The following is a 21,908-nucleotide window of genomic DNA, read 5'->3' as shown; positions in this document are numbered from 1 at the left end:
TGTGCCTGCAACAGAAAGCAGGCCTTTCTCCAGGCTTTTGCACTCACTACTTCTGTTGATAACACTGCTCCCCCAAACCTATTTGACCTCTCTCTCTGTCTCTCTCTCTCTCTCTCTCTCTCTCTTTCTCTTTCTCTCTCTCTCTCTTTCCCTATTTGGCTATTTCTGTCTCTGTCTCTGTCTTTCTCGGTCTGTCTCTCTATCTCTCTGTCTCTCTGTCTCTGTCTATCTGTCTTTCTCTCTCTCCTTCCCTCCCTGCCTCCCTGTATTCTTCCCTCCTTCTTTCTCCCTCCCTCCTTCTTCAAATCCCAGCTCTATGTGAACTAGACAGGCTCCAAATTCAACCCAATTGCATGACTGGAGATGGGAAGCCACATCCAAATGGACCAGCTCCAGGAAGAGCTTTCACCTCGGGGTTCCCCATGGTCCTCCCTCCAATCCGCTCACCATCTGCTGCTTGAGCTAACTCTGCCAGCTGTGAGGGATTTGTCTTTGAACACAGTGACTGAATGGGCAGAGAAGTGCCCACAGGAAGTATCTGAGGAAGGTGTTTCAGTTTCCACCTTTGTTTTCAGTCTAGAAATGTACTTGTTTGTCTGTGTGTAAGGTACAAGAGCTGCGAGGAGCAGTAAGGTGACTTCTTAGAAAACCAGAATCCTCTAGTATTTTATTTCCCTGCCCACTAACAATTTTTAAATAGATATAAAACCACAATTGCTTTGAAATTCAAAGTTTAGAAAAGAATAGTCTATTAGTGACTTCTGTGTGCCCATAACCTACAATAGATTCTGCCTCACAAAAGGCAAAATAGTTCTAAAATGTTACTTAATTGAAATGATAAGTCAAATAGATACAGTACAAAGTTTTAAGCACAGGAGAGAAATGCATAACAATATGAATATGTTCCTCTTTCATAAGTCTATACTATTTATTAGAATCCCAAATAAAAACAGAAGAGAATAAACTGTTGTTTTAATCTCTTTGTCACTCTGTATCTCTAAGTCTGTCTCTGCCTGTCTCTCTGTCTCTCTCTGTCTCTCTCTGTCTCTCTATCTATCTATCTATCTATCTATCTATCTATCTATCTATCTGTCACTGTTTGAATTCCTTGAGTCATAAGAAGACTTTACTGTATGGATTTTCAGAATGTCAGAAGGAACCCCATCTAACCCATCTAACTTAACCTAACTTCTTTTATTTGCAGGTTAACAAAAATTAAGCCCAAGAAATGTAGCAGTTTTGCCCAAAGAGATAAAAAGTTGAAAGGCAGTTATGACTAGAACATATGGTCTCCTTCAACTGAATTCCACAGGTTTTTACTGAGTAATTATAACTGCTAGACAATGTACTCAATATACTAAATATGGCACAAATCATGAGACTATATATTTTTTTTTTTCAGATGAGGATCCCAAAACTAGCACGCTTGATTAATGCTACACAACCAATACCTGAGACAGTCAGAGTTAGAATCCACCAATGACAAGGTTAACCACTGTGCAATACTGCCATTCCACAACTCTGAAAACTCTGTGAGCTTATAAAGATGAGCCAGATAATACCCCTGCCCTTGAGGACATCAAAGTATTAACAGCAAGTAGAAAAACAGCTCAACTTATACCTCTAAGACACTTATAATCTTGGTAAGGTGATCAGTACACAAATAGCCATAGTAGACGGGTACTATAATCATTGGTTATATTTATTATAAATTGGCTACATCTACTACTAAGTCCCATAAAAAGAGATGGTGCAATCCTAACCCTTGCTACCTGAAAGAGTGATATTACTTAGAAAGAGGGTCCTTGCAGATCTAACTGTGCCAAGACAAGGTCAATAGGGTGACCTTAATCCAGTAGGGCTCATTCCCCTATAAAAAAAGAACTTCCATGTGACAACAGAGAGACATTGTGGATTGTACATTTCATATTTGAAAGAACAGAATACTAAATCTTAACAGTCACCACTATAAGCCAGGCAGAGGCAAGAAAGGACTCCCAGGAGAACAGGGCCCTTTGTCACCTTAATCCAAGACTTCTAGCTTCTAGAACTCAGAACTACTAAATGTCTGTTATTTTCAGCTGCTAAAGTTGCTTTCTTTTGATAGCCCAAGGATGTACTAGTCATTCTCAGAACATAAGCCAATATGGTGAAATATACTAGACATCGAAGAATATATGACTGCCCCACCCCTCATGGGCCTAGATATTGTCTCTAAGCACAACAGAATGTTTCTGAGATAACAAGTATGGACATTTCAAAAACAAATATATAGCAAAAATGTAGTGGTGAATTCAGAAACAGTGGCATCTTCTTTTTGGCCAAGCATTGTAAACATTCTATTTTGCTAATAATCTATATTGGAGAGCTTGTGAGGAAAGCTTTACTTAGCTCACAGTTAGTGGAGGTTTCAGTCCATAATCATCTGGCTCCCAGGCAGAGTGGCAGAAGGCAGGGAACAGTCTTTCATGGTGGAGGGAAACAGCAAAAGGCAAAGGAGAGGCAGGAGCTGCAGCAGCAGAGAGAGGCAGAGAGCAAGCCTCTCTTCCTCCCTATATTTGTATGCAGATTATCTGCCCCAGGGTGGGTATAGCACTCACACCCATAATCCCAGCATTGGATCATGGATTAATCACAAACTCTAGAAGCCTACCCATGAGTGCATGAGGCTTTAAGGGAACAACTAGACACAAAACAGCTAGGACTGCTCCTTCCTCACAATAGAAAAGCATAGCGGTCATACCCTGTCTAGGAAAACAACTGACTTCCCAGTGCTGCCAGTGCCAGCCAGAGAGTGGTCCATTTCTCCTATCAGAAAGGACCTTTCCTCTTTTCTATAGCATGGATATATTTTTCAGTGTCAAACAAACATATATTCGTGCCTCTTTGAGCCTTTGATCATAGAGGGAACATTGGTGAAAGAAAGTCAGAGGAAAAAAGAGACATCTTGTCTTCTTCCTGAGTCCTCCTACCTACCAGATGGTAGCTTCTGACAAGGTCAGTGCCAGTTTGGAGTATGTTTTCTCAGATTCCCAATAGAGGAGAAAATATTGTATCATTATGATGATTAAAATAAGTGAAATAGAAAATGGAGAAGATCTTGGAGAATATAAAGTCATAAAAATTTAGAGGTTTTCAAGTTCCATCCATGATGGTAGAATTTGACACCCAAAGGGCAACTTTTCCTCCTTACTTGTACATCACTAAAACCATTGTAGTCTAATTCCACTTTGTAACTCATAATGATTGTAATATAGCGTCCCAAATCCAGATAATGCCATCACTTCAGCTACAGAAAAACATTAAATCACCTTCACATTGTCTACAATACCTCCTCCAGCCTGTATCCAGCCTCCTTTTGCAAATGAAAAATTAGAGAAAAAGAAGGGCTGCAAGAACAGCCAACATTTTGGCCCTAACCTTTCAAGGTCAGTGAGGACTCAGGACATAGGAGAACCAGTACCGTAACATCATGGAACTCAGTTGTGTCCCAAATTTTCTGATCAAGGAGATTATGGGGCCACAGAGGAAAGTAATTGATGATATAGAGTGTGCCTAAGGAGAGTCACATGGAGAGAAACATTCTCTCAGGCTTTTACAGGGAGCAAATTGGTCACCCAATGGCCGTGACTCATCCACATGGCTGACACTGACAAGGGATCTACAAACTGTGGTACAGGGTTTGAGGCTAAATCCTGAGGGGATTTGACTGACCTTATCAGATACAAAAGTTACATTTCTTGTTATGTAGGTATTTCTTTATTTTGGTCTTTACCATTCAGCAGAAAAGTATAAAACCGAAACAAAAAGTAAAGCTATGTTAATATGGTGAGCTGTAAAAGGCTCAAGTCAACTTCTGACATTGCCAGCCCTATGGATAACCCAGTACTACTGGACTATTTTTATTGGAATACTTTGCTGAATTCATGCACCTACACTATTTAAATAACAATGGAATATCCATCTCTGACAAAACTAAACAAAAAAGGGGAATACAAATGAAAGACCATTTTGTATCTGTGTATTCAAAGTAGTTAGGATATGGATTTTTTTTTAAGCTGACTCAGGATGCCTTAAGGGCAAGTCTGTTAAGGCTTGAGGATCTGAGGATCAAACCACAGTATCCTGAGCCTGACTGCTTTGCTTAAGCAGGCATTTAAACAACTGAGCTAATGGACAGGCCCCAAAAATAGTTAGGATAGATATACAGGTACTTTCTCTTAATTCAATGAACAGAAAGATTTGTACTAAGAGTGTTTGTGGACAGGATATCATGTCTGCATCTTGTACTATGAATAACCACTAAGAAGACAACAATATGCAATGTATTAATTATTGAAACTGTCTTACTAATAGGTTTTAAAACTGTCTCATTGCTATTTGTTTCTCAATAAAATTATTTTTTAAAATAATTACAATATTCTGGAGCATAAACAACCACCCTAGGGCATATCCTTTATACACTAGGATACAGAAATGCTGAGTTATTTAGTTAAGCGGCTAAACTTCTCACATTGGCATAATTTTCAACCATTACAGTATTCCTCTAGCACTTAGAAGAGTGACTTTTTTAATCAGAGCTTCTCAAGAAGGACTTGACGAAAACATTCATAATCTGTCCAAAGCTCTGGGAATTGATTTGAGGCTTTTTCCAAGAGATTCTTTACTTTGAGCAATGTAGGTGTTGCTATATAACATAGTTGGATCTTTAAATATTTAAATGCAATTTATGTTTTCTGGGTTGTTTTGCTTCATTGCAATGAATATAAAATGAATTTGTTTTAAAGCAAAACACAAATACATGTTCCTGAGTGGCTTCTTGCAGCAGGAGACAAACCCGGACCTGGAGCTGGGCCTTCCCTGTGTCGTGGTTCCTAAGCACCAGTCTTCACTCACCCCTCCAACCAAGAAGGCCCAACTGCCTCAGGGCCCCAAACCTGAGGCAGTAACAGCCTCACCAGGCCTGACCAAGGGAGAAAAAGAGCACCAAGAAGCACTTGAACACATCGATGAAGTACACAATGAAATAAACAGACTTAATGAATAAGCCAGTGAGGAAATACTGAAAGTAGAACAGAAATATAACTCCGCCAACTACTTTTTCAGAAGAGATCAGAATTGATCACCAAAATGCCAAATTTGGGGGTAACAACATTTCTTAGCCATCCACAAGTATCTGCGCTGCTTGGGGAGGAAGACGAGGAAATTTTGCATTATTTGACCAGAGTTGAAGTGACAGAATTTGCAGATATAAATCAGGTTACAGAATAGAGTTTTATTTTGATGAAAATCTTTACTTCAAAAATAAAGTTCTCTCCAAAGAATTTCATCTGAATGGGAGTGGAGATCTATCTTCAAAGTCCACTGAAATAAAATGGAAATCTGGAAAGGATTTGACAAATCGTTCAAGTCAAATGCAGAATAAAGCCAGCAGGAAGAGCACAAGAGCTTCTTTACCTGGTTCACTGACCACTCAGACACAAGTGCAGATGAGCTAGGAGAAGTCATCAAGGATGACACCTGGCCCAACCCACTGCAGTACTACCTGGTTCCTGACATGGATGACAAGGAGGCGGAGGGGAAAGAGGATAAGGAAGAGGAGAAGGTGGAGGAGGAGGGGTGGTGCGCCTGGAGGACACTGATGAGGAGGGTGATGAGGACGAGGACGAGGAGGGCAAGGAGGACAAAGGAGAAGATGACTAACTGAATACTGAAAGATTCCAACCTTCTTGTTTTTCCTTCCCTCCCCCCAGAGTCCCCGGGAGCAAGTTACAGTGCTTTCCCCACTTGTGCTCAGTCACCCTGTTCTTGAGGTCTCTCTTCTCAAGCACCATGCTTCTCGACTTACTTTGTGGGGAGAAACCCTGCTGAATACAGCAGGACAAAGATCTCCACAGCCTTCTGTTCTCAATTCATTGCAATCCCGTCTTGTCTCCACAAACTTTTTGGAATCAATACTATGGTGCTCTGTGGGGAAAAAAGAAAACTCTCTATACTCCTTGCTCTGCTGGAAACTGGAAGGTGCTGGGACTCTGCAGTAGTGCATAGCATTCTAGCTTTCTTCATCCTCTTTCTGTATATTGGGCTCAGAGATTGCACTGTATCTATGTGAATATGAACAGTTAACATTTACCAACATGTATCTGTCTTTTTTTTTTTTTTTTTTTGGTATTCGGGATTGAACTCTGGACATTGAGCTTGCCAGGCAGGCACTTAAACCACTGAGCTATTTCCCCAGCCCAACTTTCTCTTGTTTAAAAAAAATTCAAAAAAAAATTAATGGGGTATAGAAGGTCAGCAAAGGGTGGGATTGAGATGTTTGGGTGGGTTAAGCGGGTATTTGACAACATGGCTTCTCCTTTGGCATGTTTAATTGTGATGTTAACAGACATCCTTGCAGTATAAGATAACAGTTTTAAAATAAAATTCTCTCCTAACAATGACTTGACTCTTCGAATGCTGCCTTCTCCGTGAAGCATTTCCTGTGACAGGAGCCAGAAGGTCCCATCAGCCCTCTGGGGCCCCTGGAAGGCCGTGCACCTTGGCTTTTGCTGTCTGTAGCAGGTGCTTGCGCGGCCATTCATTTTTCATGATGGTGCTTCATATTATACATGTGAGCCCTGGCCCCAGGCTTAAATAGTGTCACAGTTTAGTGAAAATTAGATGAATATATGACAAATAAATTAAATATCTGCAGCAGATAATTCACTTGATTAAATGTCACATAGATGTTTTCAAGACGACATGGAGGCAGGTGGAGCTGTTAAAAACTGACTAAACTAGAGAAGTTTGTTGGAACTGTCTCGTTTGTTCATTTACCAAAGTATTGAATTGTCATTCAGGATGCATTAAGAGACAAGACAGCCATTGTCCTTGATCAGTTTGTTTTGTTTAGATCAAATCGAACAAGCACAAAGCAGAAATGATACAATTGTACGTATTCTTGGGCTCAGAATATCACCTAAGTGCCTGTGTTTTAAATTAGCAGCAACAGAAAAAAACACCCTCATCCATTTTACAGGAAGACAGAAGGAAGCATTTTATATGTTTCCCGCTGGTGGTACAACTTCAGCTGGTAAGCGCTGTGACAGGGAGAATTTCAGCCCCACCCTTCCCCATATTGAAGAAGACTGAAAATTCAGGATGCATAAGAGATGTGAACAGACAGGAAAGGGTCTGCTGGCCAGAGCTGATGAAACCTCCCCTGGGACCTCCAGAAGTCCTCTGATCGTGGCCAAGCACCAAAAGAACGATGCAGCAGCTGCTTCCCAGAGCACGTGTGCAGTGTGGAACAAAGACATCAAAATATATCACTGGCTTCTCGCCATAAGCTGAGGCTGAATGAAGGAGCAGCCAGATTGTATCGATCTGTCGCTCCTGTCTATGATGCCATATTCAACTACATAATCAGTGGTTAGGACACCACTCGCTCTCTGGGAAACAGGCTGGTAATATCCCATAGCCTTTCGCATGCTGATGTATTTGCTCTACCTAAATAATAGCCACCTCACGAGCAAAGTGTGTTTCTGTGCCATTTTTTGTCTCTCCCATAGCACCTGCCAAAAGAAGCTCTGTGTACATAACACACAAGCGAAGAACCACATAGGGAATGTTGCCTTCCCTCTTTACTCTGAGTAACAAACTCAAAAGATTTCTCCCCACAAACAGGGATTGCAAGGTGGTTTTCCTGCCAACTTATTGACTCCTTTCTTCTCTAGTCAGGTAGTTCATTATACAGCAGATTTCTAAGAGAGTCTTTATTAAAATAGATGCTTTTTTATCTTTTCTAAAATGTGGAAATAGCTATGATCAACAATGTATTGTCCAATGAACTTTTATTTGTTTTCCAACTGTTACTAACTGATAGCTTTATTACACTATGAATTTTTCAAAGTGTAAGTATTTCATAGCTCACCAGTGCATCTATCATTACAGATTTTGCATTCCTGTGTCCCTTACTTGTTGTTTGCTATTCTTGGCTTTATGGTGCAGCTTTTGGAGCCTAGTTCACCTTCCCATTATACAGGAAAACTAAAACCAGTGAATCTCACCCTCCCCATGGGGTGGGGTACACATATGGAATGTAGGGAGCATGGAGAGAGACAGCAAGTGGTAGGTTTTCATCATTGTTCCAGCAAATCACTTTGATTTAGTCTAAATTTTCCTTTTCCTAACTTCCACAATGTGATTTCTTCAAGGGCAGGAATCACATTATGGAACTTCCGAACTGCATGTGAAGGTGAAAAACACGTGGCTCTCGCTCTGCCAAGCCTGGGGCCCACTTCAGCATTTTCCAGGTGAGCAATAGTTAATTATTTACTTGTGTCCAGGGGCCCCTGAAGGACTTGGATGCAGAGAAGAATGTACTGCTGCTACTTTGCTTTTAAGTACTGGTATTCTGAAAGTTCTATTTACTTTTGTAATTGTCATTCATTTTCTTTTCTCTTTCTCTTTTTAAAGTTTTCTTTTTTACAAAAAAGTCTAAGAAGAGTTGTAAAGAAATGCCAAATTGGCATGCAGGGCAGACTGGGAAGAAACCAGTGGATGCCCCAGAAAAAATTTTTATTTGCATTAATTCTCTTTTCATTCTTCTTTCTTTCATTCTTTTCTTAGTGCTGGTATTTGAACATGACTAAGAAAAAGCAAGACACAATAGACTTCACAAAGGGAAGAAAAAGAAGGTGAAGCATTCAACCCAAATGCCAATATTATCGATTGAATAAAATTCCACATATCCTATGAGTATTCCATCCTTAGGTTTAAAATTGCTATATATTTTTCCATTAACAAAACTAAATCTACACTCTCTGAACATATCTTTTTACTTTATATTCCTGACAGATGAAAAGACATCTTAAACTTTGAGCTAGAGGGATCTTAAAAGTCACCCAATACAATATCATCATTTTACTGAAATGGACAGTTTCACCCAGAGGCACAGCAACTAGCATGGGAACACAGTCCACCACTGGACGCAGCCAGAGGGCAAGGTACCAGCCTTCTGCTCTTCCCATAAAAATCTCACCATCCTCTACTGGAAGATTAGAAAATTTTCATCTGTCCTCAAAAATCCAGAAATGTGACCTTTCAATTATTTTTTATTGTCTTCCAACTAATCCCTAAGATTTTAAAATGGCACAAGATAATACAGAACTTTAAAGAAAATATAGATCAGTTCATTTATTCATAATGTTATCAAAAGCTCCAGCCCTTTAAATCCACTATTTTTTAGTCTCCCAGTAAAAATAAGTCTTTGCTTCTATTTTCTGACTGAAGAGCAAATTCTCATACATATTTCCGGTTTTGCTCTTTTCCTACTCTTTTTCATGTGCTACAGATCGGATTGCTAGGATTCCTGCAGGCTGACATGGAATCATTTATACCCAGTCCTTCTGCCTACTCCCTGTCATCCATCCATCAATTCCGCAATGAATTATGTAGGAATGTATTTCACAGTCTTGGCAGGACAAATTTTTAAAAGACTCTGATTGATTTAACAACATTCACTAAATTCTAGAGATCTAATCTGACAAAAAAAGTCAAGACTAAAGCAAGAAAAAAAATAGGTTTCATTCTTCAGGTGCACGGAAAATGTCCCAAGTAAAGTAGCAGTAGCTGAAATACTGATATTTTTTATGATTCTTTGAAATTAAATAAATCTAAGATATACTTTTGAGCTGTTATTTGAGGTAAGATAGGAAAGGATGCAAAATATAGACTTAATCATGAGGATTAGATTTTCATTGGAAAATAAAATAAATATATCAGTGCAATAGAAGTCTCTATTATAATCAGTGTGTACTCATGAATTATCATGTTCTTTTTCATGAGAAGTAATAATTACATGGATATGGAAAAGATCTTATGCTCTTAAAATTACTCCTCCTCCTGAGCTCTTGATGTCTAAGGTAGAAAACTGGGGAAATAAAAGGCTAATCTAATATAAAAATAGTAAAATTTAAGAAGCACACATGAACATTGATACAGTCTATAAGAATAGAGTACTTTTGGCTATTTGTTAAAGAGACATCTCATGTGTGTTTCCTAGAAAAATTATGCCTTTCTTTCAAGAAAGAGTTGCAGAACTAAGCAACTGCATGGAAGATAGCAATGTGTGATACTAGGGTCATGTTTGGAATGCCTGTCATTCTGGTCTTCTAAATAAGTACTGTTTGTCATGTCTTATCAATTACTGCCATACTGTCTCTCAAGTAAATGTTTGTTTTTTTTTTAAAAAAAAAAAAGGGTAATAAATGAAAACAAGAGACAAGAAAAAAATGTCACAGGACTGTCCTGCCACAATGCTATATATGGTTAGATTTCTAAATTTCTGTGTAAAAATATGTAATTGTTTATTCCTATTTTTTTAAATATTTTTTCTTTTTTTTTTTTTTGGTTCCTCAAATGCCTTCAGGGCACTTTTGGCCAGCGGGAGAGTTGTGAGGTTCGAACTCCAGCAACCTGAGGCTGACAGCTTTGCGGAAGCAGCCACTTAAAGGACTGAGCTAGAGCCAGGCCCCCCTTAAATATTTTTTTCTAACTTTTTTTCTTCATATTGTATAGGGACATAAAGTTCAATATATCAATACTTGATGGAAAATACCTGTTCCATGTTGTGTCTAAGATGCTTGATATTCAGACAAAGAATGAGGCTAAGCTCAACTGCCTGTGTTGTAAGGTAATAATAACAAGCTTCCCTTCTGGAGGATTAGCAACCTAAGTTTGCAAACCAAAAATTAGAGAAAAAGAAAGGTTGAAAGGACAGCCAACATTTTGCCCTAGCCTTTCAAGGTCAGCAAGGACTCAGGACATAGGAGAACCAGTACCGTAACATCATGGAACTCAGTTGTGTCCCAAATTTTCTGATCAAGGAGATTATGGGGCCACAGAGGAAGTGATTGATGATGTAGAGTGTGCCTAAGGAGAGTCATGTGGAGAGAAAAATTTCTCTCAGGCTTTCACAGAGAACAAATTGGTCAAGCAATGGCCATGACTCATCCACACAGCTGACACTGACAAAGGATCTATGAACTGCGGTACAGGGTTTGAGGCTAAATCCTGAGGGGATTTGACTGATCTTGTCAGATACAAAAGTTATATTTCTTGTTATGTAGGTCTTGCTTTATCTTGGTCTTAACCATCCAGCAGAAAAAAATAAAAATGAAGTATAAAAAGTAAAGCCATATTAATATGGTGATCTGTAAAAGGCTCAAGTCAACAACTTCTGACATTGCCAGTCCTACAGAAAACCCACTAGTTTGGACTACTGGACTATATTAGAATAGTTTGCTGAATTCACACACCTGCAATATTTAAATGGCAATAGAATACCCTTCTCTGACAAAGCTAAACAAAAAGGGATTCAAAAGAAGGACCATTTTGTATCTGAATATTCAAAATAGTTAGGACAGGTATACAGCTACTTTTTCTTAATTCAATGAAAGGAAATATTTGTTCTAATAGTGTTTATGGACAGGATATCATGTTTGCATCTTGTACTATGAATAACCACTAAGAAGAAACAATATGCAATGTATTATTTATTGAAACTGTCCTACTAATCAGCTTTGAAACTGTCTCATTGCTATTTGCTTCTCAACAAAAATTATTTTTTAAATGACAATTAAAAAAATACAGCTCCTCTAACTTCAGTGGAATACTCATCTCTGACAAAACAAAACAAAAAAGGGAGATATAAATGAAAGACCATTTTATAGTGAAAAAATATATGTATATACAAAATAGGATATATATACAGCTACTTTCTCTTAGTTCAATGAGAAGATTTGTACTAACATTGTTTAGACAAGATATTATGTCTGTATTTTGTACTGTGAATAACTACTACAAAGACAACAGTATGCAATGTATTAATTATCGTAGCTATCCTACTAACTTGTTTTGAAACTGTCTCATTGCTATTTCTTTCTCATTAAAATTAATAAATTATTTAAAAAGAAAGAGTTACATAAAAACAGATAGAAAATAATCCTAAATAAAATAGAAAACAAATCTATTTCAAAGCAAAATTTCTCTTGTTCAGGAAGAATTCCTTGGTCTCATTTAATAGTTATTGAAATTCATAACTGAATATTTGGAAAACATCCATTGTTGGGAGACTGAGAATTTCTTGCACTAAAAGTTGACACAGGAGTATTGCTTCCATATTCTTAAATTTCTTAACTGGGAAAATTTGTGCTGAGCTAGTTGGTACAACATGAATTTCTCTCATTGGATTTATTTTGTATATACATAAAAAATAATTTTAGACTATTGAAATCTCTCATTTTAGCTTTTTGTAAGTTGTAGAGATCTGGGAGACATGATGGGCAGGAAGAGGAGAAAGACCACCTGACTGCCTAGTCAGGGTTTGACTGGTCAGGTTAGTGTAGAAGTGTCAGGCTGTCATTTACCTCAGGAGAACAGAACAGGACTGACCTGGCACTCCTCAGATATCAGGCAGGAGCAAACACATGATTCTATGTGACTACTGAGCTTGACACTCTTATGAAAGGGAAGCTAGCTCAACAACATCAGGGACAGACAAGGGAATTCATGGTGCATCTCTGAAGTTTTACGATGTTAGGCAAGGTGCTGGGTAAATCCAATAGTAACTCATATAAGAATTGAGCAATATCACTGAATACTTAGGTAACTCTAACAGATCACAAAAAGCAAAGGGTGAAGAATGTGGAAAAAGGGAAAATATAACCTATTCTCTTTAAAAATGAGAACAGGGAGAGGTAAAAGAAAATCATCGTAGTTTGTTTCCTAGCATTTGCAAGAAAGAACATGCTAGAAGACACTATCAAAAGCTATCATTTTGTGGGTCACAACTCATGGCAGATTTTCTGATTGTCTTTGACTCACTTTTAATCTGGATGGATGTGGTGAGAACGGCTGGTGTTGTTTTACAGCACTGCATCTTGGTGTTAAATATAGAACATTTACAAAAAGATTCTTATCTACAGAGGAGTGGAAAACACTGTCAGGAGGTGATGAAAGAGTTCAACCAAGGGGAAGGTGGGAAACGTCCCCCTTCCCGCCACATGTTTCATCTGCGCACAAAGCCCCATGAACTTCAAAGGGAGGTTTGTGCCCAAAATAATAGCTAAGTGTGTAGTAAAAACTGAATAGCAGGGCCATTATGAATAGCATTACTAAAAATGTATATGACACCTGAAGATACTGTGGAAAATGACAAACAACTCAAAACTGAAAACAGGGTAACAGAAATGTTGTTGGAAGATGCAAAGAAAATCTATTTCTAACACTATAACCTTTAACAGAAGGGAAGAAAGATCTGGGACCTGTCACAAAAAGGGGCTTTTATTTAAAATGCAGATTTCATAAGTTCAATGTATAAATTTTTGTGACCCTGAATCTCAGATTACACATCAGGTGGATCTTGTGAATTAGTACAGGCAAAGAGAAAAAGAAACATTACTGGTCTCCCTTCTTACAGATGTATCACATGGTGGGGCTCATTTCAAAAAAGAGATGAGGGCAATGTATAAAATATATAGTGCATACCAAAATATTTAAAGATTTTCCATGTCAGAGTGTTAGATAATTAACCTTTAGCATTATTAACATTATTAACATTAGCCTTATTTGGGGATTGTGTCTACAAAATTTAGAGTAATTAAGCTGCCACATAGAAAAGAAGTCAAATTCCATATATCTAAGCCTGGCACACTGTCAACAAACCTGAAGCCCCAGCTACTCTGGAAGCTGAGGCAGGTGGATTATTTAAGCTCAGAAGTTTGGGGATATCTCAAAAAGAAAAATCCTTATATTCAAATTTTTGAGAAACTGTATTATTGTCCTTTAACAACTATATACATATTTTGTGAAATCAAATTTTGCTTTTTGAATTAGAAAATATAATTAGATACCAAAGCACAGAAAAATTTAAGTTGATGGTCTGAATCAAATTTAACTTTTCCCAGAGATCTTTAAAAATTCAATCCCAAATACATTTAGGAAGGCTGACTACACTTAGCCCTAACTGGGGGAAGGTGACGCTGAAGTGGGAAGGCCTAGGTTCTGGGACCACTGGGTAGTGTAGAGCTCAGATGCATCTTCGGTAGAGCACAGGCAGAGAATGAAATGATGCAAACTTATTCAAAGAACGTAATACAGAAACCAACTTCTGCAAGTCCCTTTGAAGGTGAAAGATACATCTCAAGAAATGATGGCCAAAATGAATGAGAGAAAAGAAGAAAAGTGAAGAAGAGAAAACAGAAAGAGAGCAGATCAGTAACGAGGTGGTGTGCCAGGAATATGATAGTGTACGAGCTCGCCGCCACTCATCCTATCAAGACTGATGGATGAGAACCATGACCAACTATGCAAAATACTTTCAACTACTTGAAAAAAATTATCAACTCTTTTGCAGAACTTAACATTAACTAATTTTAGGGAAATGGTCTTGGGACTAGGTTTATAAGAAAATTGAGGAGGAGAAAGCTGAAGAATAGTTTAAATTTTGTCATAATTTTAGAAACAGGCAATAAAGACTTGAACTAAACCAGTGGGGGAGGGGAAGAGTGAAGGCCAGATGCACTGCAGGCAGATAAGCAGTAGGACTCTGTGATGGCTCAGCTGTAAAGGTAAAGAGAAGAGGGCCTCAGGGACTCTACCATCCCCATGGAGGAGGAATATGGTCTGTGATCAGCAATGGTAGCAGTGAATGTAGGCATTTTGCTCTTTCATTATCATTTCATTGCCAACACTGGAGTCAACCTCTAGCAAATAACATTCAACCATTGAAATCTAAAAATTAAGTCACCAAAGGCTTGCTACCTTGACAAATCAGTGTTTTTTTTTTCCTTATTCCATACTACAGAAGCCATTGCAAATGGAAAGTCAGGAAGTACCAAGATACTACAGCTTTCCAATAATAATAATTCTGAAAGTCATGCTAAATACACACCCTGGAATGATCTAGACAACTGAAGGAATGACCACACTTTCAGACTACATCCCTCTAGGGCATTTGACTAAAGAACCCAAAGACTACCATAATGTCATGAAATTCATATGTCTGTTGCATCTTCTTCCTACATCAGGCAACCACCCAATGATTGTGCTAAAGTCATGACCAGCAAGAGAATCATAAACAACGACAGGGAGGCAATGAGAAGTTAGGATATAAATAACATTTAAAAGTAATGGTTTAGGGCAGGAGATATAGTTAAGCAGAGTAAGCACCTGTCTAGCAAGCCCAAGGTCCTGAGTTTGATCCCTGGTACCACGATAAAAAATAAAAAAAAAAAAAAATGGGTTAGAAGTTAAACTTTTAAATAGGTATGAAGTATATTAAAAGGAAAATGTAATTAATCAATACTGTCTATTATGTCAGTTTATGCCTATTTTTGTAAAGAAGCCCCTGTGAATAGCATGACAAATGCCTTTTACAAGTAGCTAGAAAACTTGAACAAAAGACGTTAGCCTTGTTCTTCTGAGAGATGTTTTCCAACTATACACAAATATGAATATGTAGAGCTCTTTTTCAATTGTATGTCTGAGTCTGAGCGCTTTTAAAAAGATCTTTACACAGCCTTAATAATTGTTCATTTTATCACTATGGGGGCCAAATTAGAAAGATAATAGAGCCCGTGGAATTTGGATGCCCAAATTAAGGTCCCTATGAAGGCAAACCATGAATATTTGTATGTGCTCACATGGGTAGGAGGAGGGTGCTGCAGTATTCCTAGAGGGTGGGGTGGTCCAACTCTAGATTATCAGTTCAAGTGATACAGTGCCCAGAGAGAACAAACATAGTAATATCCAGAAAACAGAGAAAGCTAGCAGTTGACTAGGAAATCAAAAGGAGAGTGTAGACAAGACAGAGGAATAAGACAAAACAAGAATAAGTGCTGACACAAATTCTACAAATGTTCCCTTCTCTCCTATCTCCACAGTTTTCTTTCACACAGAGCACTTTGCAAGGCTTGTTCAAAACAACCTGTTCCTCAACATGAGACCTCACATGGGTCACAGATCTAGTCTAGAAGTCCAAGGGCTGGCAGAGCTGCTTCTGTTGCTGGCACATGCCCTGCTCCGGTAGACACCTATTATAATAATAAGCATCAAGTCTCAAAGTAACATATGACCAATCCTCATATGTGGTTCAAAGTTTGTACAGAATTGTACCTTCATTTTGACAGAATTTAATGACTACCAAGAATGTCTGGTGACTGAGAACTTTGGGAAATTTCACTAGAAAGGGCAGTGGCCTTACTCCTTGGTTCTTTGAGCTTGTGCAGTTGCTTGAGGTTCGGTGAGGATGTGCAATTTCAGTGTGCCCATTCTGCTAAAGTTCAGCCTAGAGCCACCACCCCCTTCCTTCCTTTCCCAATCAAAAAGGCATTTCTGAAGGTCTCCAGACAAGGACCTCACTCACCACCCAAGAATTGATTTGTGAGCACCTTTGCTAGGAACCCTTAGAAATTGTTCCCTGTTGGCTTTTCAGTGCTGGGTCCTTCTTCTCAGTGGACTGTCCACATGGCTGCCTCATTATCTCAGCTCTGTACAGAAAGCTGCTTTCTTTTAAGCCTAATGATTTCATTTCCTGGACATTCATTGAACACCCACTGCCTACTGCGAAATAAAGGTCTGAGCAGTAGAAGAATGAGCCTGAGATGAAAGTTCAAGTTAGTATACGCTCGCAACATACACATTACAGTCATCTTAAGGAGCAGACACATATACATAATACAATTTGCTTCATTTGTTTTCAATCCTCTTCTGCTTCTCTCCAGTCTCCCTCTGTTCTCCTCTAAATCCCTTGTCCCCATCTTCATTCTTGTTGGTATTATTAGTCTTATCTCAGGTTTATGACATACAATGTTTTATTAAGTTTCTGGGCATAGTACATCTCTATTCTACTCATTCCCTCTCACCCTCCCCATCTCTCAGCCATGTCCTTGGACCTCACCCCCTCTGCCAGAGCTCCAGCTCCTTGTCTGCTCTTCTCCATCTTTCATTATGCTCTTTGTTTGTATTTTGCTTTACTCAAATGAGAGACACAATGCAGTATTTAAGCTTGTGTGTCTGATTCATTTCCCTCAACATTATATTTTTCAGGTGCATCCATTTTTCTACAAATATCTCAAACCCATTAGTATTTTTTTTTCTTTTGTACTGGGATTACAAGCCTGTATCACCATGCCTGGCCTCTGTGGCCTGCTCCGCTCACCCCAAGGGTGCATATGGTGCCAGGGATCAAACCCCAGTCCCTCACTTGTGTAAGCAGGCACTTAGTCTGCTGAGCTATCTTGCCAGCCCTTATCAGTCTTTATAGACAGACAGTATTCCATTATGTATAGATACCTCAGATTATTTCTCTTTCTTGAGTTTATTCTTTTTTTTTTTTTTTGCATTTCTTTTTTATTTCATTGGTGCATTTTAGACATACATAATGGCAACACTCATCATAAGAATTTGTACCTGTACATAATACATCTCACTTCCTTTTTCCCCATCCCTCTCCTCTTCTTTCAATTCTTCTTCCCTTGCTTACTTTCAAGACCTCTGTACCCATCTTTTCTTCTATCTTTTTCCTCTCGTGTCCCTTCTCGCCTTCTCCTTCCCACTGCCTTTCTCCCCTACAGTCGTCTGTTGATCGGTCTGTAGGCTGTTTCCAGGATTTGGCTGCTAGGACTCATGCTGTTGCAAACATCAGTGTTGACCTTGCTCCGTAAGACAGTATGCAGCCAAGTTATTGGGAATAGCTGCAATTAATCTCTCTGTGCCTTAGTTCTCACATCTACATTAAAACAGTGCTAACCTCATAGGATTTTAGAGAAAATTGAACCTTGTAGAAGTAGTGGACACAATAGGAAACATTCAATAAATACTAGCAAAAATATCTAAAGTACCCTGGTCTGCTGAGTACTGACATGGCATGTGGACACAAGGTGCCAAGTGGCAGAAGAGGTTTGCTTTAGGAAAAAAGACATGTTTTTCTCCATTTTAGAGCAAAGGATGAGGGCTAGCCAAATAGCTCACTGGATTAAAGTGATTGCAAGCAGGTGCAGGGGCCAGGGGTCCAATCCCCAGGCCTGCAATGCCAGCCCTGTCCCTGGGGGCACACTGAGAAGGGGAATGAGACTGGGCGTGGTGGTACACATCTGTAATCCCAGCTCTTGGGAGGCTGTAAACAGGTGGATCACTATGAGTCCAATCTAGTAGTGAGACCCTGAACACCTTGTAGACCCTTCCCTAAAAAAAAATACAAAAAAAAAAAAAAATAGAGCAAAGGATGAAAAACAATCTACACTCTAAGGCGCAACTGCAAAGAGCAGTCTGAAGTGGCTGTGGTCAGGCCGTGTCAGCGTCTGCAAAGGCCACATTGACTTACATTCTCTAAAAGACTGGCCGACCATCAAACTTGTGCCTTGCCTTCCACTTCCCCATTCTTCTTCCTCTTCTTCAGGGTTTTACTGGGTGTGACAGGTTGTCTGCGTGTTTGAGATGACTGGCCAACCGCAAAAGGCCAAGCAAACCCAGGGTTTACCAGAGTTTTTACGTCTAATGTTCAGCCTTTCCCTGAATTTAGGGAAACTGAACATTGTCTCAAATATGTCAAAGGAGCACTGCTCTTTCTTTTTGTTTTCATATATAATTTATCATTTAAATATTGCAGGATGGGATTGATCACTCAAAAGATTGAGTGAGGTGATTTATCTTCTTCCAACGGGCCCATGTGCTAAAAAGTTTTTGAAAACATAAGCTCACTTATCTCAAAGTAAAAAGAGTTGGAGTGGTCTCAGGGAAATGGAACAGGTAGAATGGGCCATACGATTGCGTTGTATGAGATCATAACAGTAGTGTTTGCATGGCTGACAATGAATTATCTTAAGTTTTACAAATTTCAGGGCAATGGCATCATCTTTCTCCTGTAAACTCAAATGAATTATGAGCAGTTCCTCTCTGACTCAGGGCTCCTTCTGTTATTTCCTGTTTGCTTTAACTTACCAAGTATCTTAGAAACAGATGAAGTATTATTTCAACTCTTTAATGGTGGTTAAATTTGGGGTTTTTTTTCCTTATGAATCAAGTATTTCACCTCATGTACATGTCAGGCCTAAAAGATGGACACTAGCTACTCAAGCAGGAGGGCTCTGTGACTTAAGAAAAAGAAAAAGAAAATTTCTAAACAATAGAGAAATGATGTTAAATGTGGTCAAAATAATTAGATGAATGTCGTTAATTTATCTACTTTAAATCCCTCTTGATTTAAACTAGGGCAAGGCTAAATAAACCAAGAAATGACTAAATAGTAAAACCTCACTGCTTCCATCTCTCTATAGTGTGAACAGATAGATGTGTATGTGAATTGTAACAACTATGAAGAATAGTTGTACAAACCGTGTATGTGAAATTTTCAGTGATACATTAGACTGAATTGTATAGGGATCAAAAGAGTCATTAGCTCTTTATATAAAGTTTTTGAAGGGGAAAAATATCATTTGTGACAGCTGACACAAATAGTCATTGAGCAAATTGTACACAAGATTTTTTGATATAACATAGTCAGACCAAGGTCCTCCAGACTACTTCCCTTTCTTTTGTAAAACAAAACCATCCTCAGATAACAATAAGCCAATGGCTCTGTGATATCTTTGAAGTACCTTTTAATCATACATCAGCATCTCAAGAACTGCTTCAACAGGAAGACCACTGAGGTTGGCATGACTTCAAAACCCAGAGTCTGTGGCGTAACACAGTGTGGCTGGTCATATCTCCTTCTCCACAGAAAAGTGACTCTTCAATGCTCTGCTTAGAAACAACAGGACTCTTACTCCAGTTTCATCCCCTAGAAGCAAAGACTTTCTATACTTCCTAAGCCATCTGCCAAGACACACACACTTGTATATACAGCCCTTGTACATACACAGTGGATAAACAAAGATTTAAATTTGCTTTTTTAGGCATTCTTTGTGACTTTTCTGGTCCTAAGTTCAAGGTCATGTCTAGAACCTGGATTCAATGGAGAACTTGGAAGTTCTCTCACTCACTTCCAGTAATAAATTGTGCCTACACAATGGTTCATACATGAAAGTTCTGCCTCTTCAGGATCTAAACCATTGGAGCACAAGATAAGAAAATGATTTTATAACAGAGGAACAGTAAGTAAAAAGTATTTAGATCATAAGCTACAAAGCTTTCTTCCTAATAAAACTTCTAAGTCAAATGAAAAATAAGCAGGGTTACAGAGGACTTCATAATGTTAGTAATTTCAACCCAGTGAGCCAAGTACTTCTCTCCTTGTCTCCAAAGAGGGGTGGTTTCAACTGTGGTATTTTAGATTATATTTTTATTAAGTAAATAACAACCAAGAGCCAGCAGGCAGTACAAATAAAAACCAAAACAAAACAGAAAATCTGCACCTAGTGACTCTTCCAGTCTGGGAGGGTGTGGCCAGGCCTGCTGGGTGCTGGTTGACTTGAAAGCCTGACATAGTTGCCCCTCTGATGAGACTGGCTCACCCAAGGGACCCCTGGCCTGCTTTGAAAGCCACAATAACTACCAGTTCCACTGGATTCAACCCACACTTCCAGCCACAGGGCTGCCACTGGCCTTATACAGGAAGCACTGCCAGCCTCCACAGGCTTTCTGAGTGAAGAAAACTGAAAACAGTGCTCAAGGACAGCATAATGTTAAAGATTAATTTCATGTTAAAGATTAACGTGAATTTTTCAAATGCATTCCATATTATGAGAAAAATATTTAAAGAACCAAAATTTCTTTAATGTGCTGAACCTCACTGAACTCAACTACAAAATGAAGTTTGTTTTTTTTTTCAGGATTACTCTGAGGATATGAAAGATGCATAGGACAGCACTAGGACACATTCATTCCAAAAAAGGGCCTTAATAGCACTAGTGCTACCAGGGGCCACAGGAACATTAATAAATATGCTTGAGATGAACCTGGCATGGTGGTACACCCCTGTAATGCCAGCATTCAGGATGCTGAGATGGGAGGATCGCTGTGAGTTTGAGGCCAGCCTGGGCTACAAATGTGAACACAGGGCCAGCCTGTGCTGCACTGGCAGACCCTGTCTCAAAAAATAAATAAATAAATAAAAATAAAAAATAAATAAATAAATAAAATTCTGGATGCTACTGGAACAATAAGAAGGAGGAAGTAAGCTGAGGCCCTGCATATTACATTGTAGGTTGATCAAACTAAAGAAGAATTGTGGCAACCTTTAGTATGCTGAGTTGGAAGATGTTTGAGTGAGTAAGGTTTGTTTCCAAGCAGAGCAGAGATGAATCCCCTGAGGCAACTTGGAGAAATGATGGTCTCTCATCAGCCTTGTCCACACAGATGCTTCTAATGAGCCTGTTCCCAAGCTGAGTCCGCTTCACAAGGGCACTTTCCTACCCAGGACCCAATCCACAGAGAAGTTAGCTCTTAAAAGCTTCCTTGGATCCAGTGAGGCACTTGCAAGATTTTTGTTCATGCAAAGAAATCACCTTTCTTATATTTTTCTTTTTAACATGTATTAAATACACTGGCTATTCCGACAGCAACAACAAAGCCATCATCACCAAGAGCAAACAACACTAATATTGCTTATTTCCCCATTACTTGACAAACCCCAACCAAATGTGACGTGACTGATTTTCTGGTCTGTCATACTGGTGCTTCTGGAATCTGAGAGCATCCCCTGAAAGAGACTTCTGGCATCACACTCCACAGCTCAAAGCATCTCTCTTCCAAGATCCAGAGGCCTTCTTTGGAAATTTTCCAAAGGCCAATCAAGTGTCCCTCTTGTGTAGTGTCCTGTTACAGCTTAAGAGATTTTTCTTATCACACCATACTAACAGTCATCTCCATTTCCAGAACTCTTTCTGTCTCTGTCTCTCTGTCTGTCTGTCTGTCTGTCT

The 21,908-nt window shown here is 39.0% G+C and overlaps 1 protein-coding gene and 1 pseudogene across 1 annotated transcript in view; one reads left to right on the top strand and one right to left on the bottom strand.

Annotated features, from left to right (window-relative positions):
• Cytip (cytohesin 1 interacting protein) overlaps nucleotides 1-21,908 on the bottom strand; it is a 94,326-nt gene that overhangs the window by 57,461 nt on the left and 14,957 nt on the right. The gene's annotated exons all lie outside the window — the stretch shown is intronic.
• On the top strand, nucleotides 4,802-5,703 carry LOC101570119 (annotated as a pseudogene).

This window comes from Octodon degus, unplaced genomic scaffold (assembly GCF_000260255.1).
Source record: "Octodon degus isolate 3935 unplaced genomic scaffold, OctDeg1.0 scaffold00032, whole genome shotgun sequence".
In the NCBI taxonomy this organism is placed as follows: domain Eukaryota; kingdom Metazoa; phylum Chordata; class Mammalia; order Rodentia; family Octodontidae; genus Octodon; species Octodon degus.
The sequence above is the reverse complement of the archived record's forward strand: the minus strand, read 5'-3'. Positions and strand labels throughout refer to the sequence as shown.